This window comes from Momordica charantia, assembly GCF_013281855.1.
Source record: "Momordica charantia cultivar OHB3-1 chromosome 11 unlocalized genomic scaffold, Mcharantia_2.0 BLBB01000011.1, whole genome shotgun sequence".
NCBI classification, from domain to species: Eukaryota; Viridiplantae; Streptophyta; class Magnoliopsida; order Cucurbitales; family Cucurbitaceae; genus Momordica; species Momordica charantia.
Genome location: NW_028275159.1, coordinates 17,282,104 through 17,285,344, shown reverse-complemented (window position 1 = coordinate 17,285,344; position 3,241 = coordinate 17,282,104). Strand labels below are relative to the sequence as shown.

At 41.6% G+C, this 3,241-nt stretch overlaps 1 non-coding gene across 1 annotated transcript; it reads right to left on the bottom strand.

Moving 5' to 3' along the window:
• Nucleotides 1-248: 248 nt before the first annotated feature.
• On the bottom strand, nucleotides 249-355 carry LOC148208230 (small nucleolar RNA R71). Its single transcript, XR_015789156.1, has one exon. It is a non-coding gene; the product is annotated as a small nucleolar RNA R71 (small nucleolar RNA).
• Between the last annotated feature and the right edge of the window lie 2,886 nt (nucleotides 356-3,241).

Genomic DNA, 3,241 nt, shown 5'->3' with positions numbered 1-3,241 from the left:
CAATTGGACATTTTGGAAGGCAGGAACATGAGGATCCACATGATCATCTGAAATCATTCATTCAAATTGCAAATGCATTTCGATTACCTGGTATAACAAACGATGCTCTTAGACTAACACTTTTTCCATTTTCTTTGAAGGGCCAAGCTAGAGCATGGCTCAATGCATTTCCACCGGGATCCATCACCACATGGGGGTCGTTAGTGGAGAAGTTCTTAACAAAATTCTTCCCACCTACTCGCCACGCTGATATCAGAGAGGAGATCATCTCCTTTAGACAGTATGATCGTGAACCTGTTCACGAGGCGTGGGAAAGATTTAAAGAACTAATCAGGAAATGTCTGAACCATGGCTTGCCGGCATGCATCCAGATAGAACATTTCTTTAGAGGTTTAGATCATCCTACTAAGATGATGCTAAACAATGTTGCCAACGGAGCCTTTACAAAGAAAACATTCAACGAGATAGTCGACATCCTAAATGACTTAGCTTCACACAACGAACTATGGTGTTCGCAAAGATCTAGGGCAGCGCCAAAGAAGCAAGATCCAGCTGGAGTTTTGGCTCTGGACATTGCGACCTCGATGCAAAAAGAGATGGTTACAATGAACCAGAGGCTGAAACAGATGGCGTTGGGAATAAAAAATCCATTAGCCACGCCGATACAACCTGTGCAGTCGGATTATTGCACTCATGCCCCTGTTTGCCAAGTCAACGATCTCATTTGTTCATTTTGCAGTGAAACCCATATTTATGATAATTGTCCACATAACCCTGTTTCCGTTTTTTATGTAGGACATGGGAACAATAGGAACTTTAACCCATATTCGAACACCTACAACCCAGGTTGGAGGCACCACCCTAATTTCTCATGGGGAGGTTAAGGAGGTTCGAGCGGTTTTAATCAAGGGCAGAGCCAGCAGAACAAGCAGCCCTATGTTCCACCTACACAGCAATACATCCCGCCACCGCAACAGCAGTACAATCAGAGAACACAGACTCCACCAGTTCAAAATAACAACTCAAATCTTGAGAATATGATGAAGGAGTACATGGCCCGAACCGACGCAGTGATACAATCCCAAGCGGCATCAATGAGGAATTTCGAGACCCAATTGGGACAGCTCGCCAATGAATTGAAGAATAGACCACAAGGTTCTTTTCCAGGCCATACTGAATTACCAAAACGTGAAGGGAAAGAACAGTGCAAAGCTGTCACCCTTAAGAGTGGACTGGCATATGATGAACCAACAATGCCAACAACAGATGTACAGATTCCGTCCACTGAACCAACTGTAAAGAGACCAGAGAATCCAACGACACCAGAAAAAGAAAATATTACAAAAGGTAATGAGGACACACCGAGTGTTCCTCCACAGGTACAACCTTCTTTTACCCCCACTCCCCCGTTTCCACAAAGATTAGTTAAGAAAAATAATGATTCCCAGGTTAGAAAATTTTTAGATATTTTAAAACAATTGCATATAAATATACCATTAGTAGATGCTCTAGAACAGATGCCAAATTATGCTAAGTTTTTGAAAGATATAGTTTCTAGGAAGAAAAAGATAGGAGAGCATGAACTGGTAGCCATGACAAAATGTAGTAGTGAAGCTGTAGGCAGCCCGCTACCTATGAAATGTAACGATCCTGGCAGTTTTACCATTCCATGTTCGATAGGAGGGAAAAACTTAGGAAGGACATTATGTGATCTAGGCGCTAGAATTAATCTTATGCCATTATCAGTTTTCAAATCTTTAGGCATAGGAGAAGCTAGACCTACTACGGTTACCCACCAACTAGCAGATAGATCTATCATAAGACTTGAGGGAAAGATAGAAGATGTTTTAGTCCAGGTGGACAAATTCATTTTCCCTGCAGACTTTATCATTCTAGATTGCGAGGCAGACTTAGACGTTCCCATTATTTTAGGAAGACCATTTCTAGCCACTGGGGATACAGTTTTTAATGTGAGGAAGGGAGAAATTACAATGAGGGTAAATAATGAAGAAGTTAAATTTAACATTCTAGACGCCATGAAATTACCAGGAGACTTTGAAGAGTGCTCTGCTATAACTAACTTGAATCCTGTTATGTTTGATGAGTTTTATGACTTGTTAGTTACAGAGATTGAAGAAGAGCTTGATAAGATAGCAGAAGGATCGGAAGATGTGACTAATCCTGTTGAAAAAATACAAAAAGAAGAATGCAAGTCGTTACTTCCGTCCATAGTGGAACCACCCACGGTGGAGCAGAAGCCATTGCCGTCGCATTTGAAATATGCGTATCGAGCGGATAACGACACTTTACCAGTTATTATAGCTTCCAATTTATCACCTACTAATGAATATTCTTTATTGCAGATTTTGGAGAAGCACAAAAAGGCCATTGGATGGACGATAGCAGATATCCGAGGGATAAGCCCGGCCTTTTGCATGCACAAAATCTTATTGGAAGAAGATGCTAAGAACTCTATTGAGAGTCAAAGGCGGTTGAACCCGAAGATGAAAGAGGTTGTAAGGAAAGAAATTCTTAAATGGCTTGACGCCGGTGTTATATACCCAATATCCGACAGCAGCTGGGTAAGCCCAGTACAGTGTGTACCAAAGAAAGGGGGTATAACCGTGGTGGCCAACGAGGAGAATGAGCTCATCTCAACCCGAACTGTGAGTGGGTGGAGAGTTTGCATTGACTATCGTAAACTCAACAAGGTGACGAAGAAAGACCATTTTCCTCTACCGTTTATTGACCAGATGCTCGACCGTCTGGCAGGTAAGGATTTCTATTGATTCTTAGATGGATATTCGGGTTATAATCAAATTACTATTGCTCAAGAAGACCAGGAGAAGACAACATTTACATGTCCGTATGGTACGTTCGCTTTCAGGCGAATGCCCTTTGGATTATGCAATGCACCCGCGACTTTTCAGAGGTGTATGATGGCCATCTTCTCTGAGATGGTAGAAAATATTCTAGAAGTTTTTATGGATGACTTTTCTTTTTTTGGAAATTCTTTTGACGCATGTTTAGTTAATTTGGAGAGAGTATTGGAGAGATGTGAACAAACAAACCTAGTCCTAAATTGGGAGAAGTGTCATTTCATGGTACAAGAGGGTATTGTTTTGGGTCACAAAATTTCCAAGCAAGGAATAGAGGTAGACCACGCTAAGATAGACATCATTTCAAAGCTACCTCCTCCCGCGAATGTTAAAGGGATTAGAAGTTTTTTAGGGCATGGGGG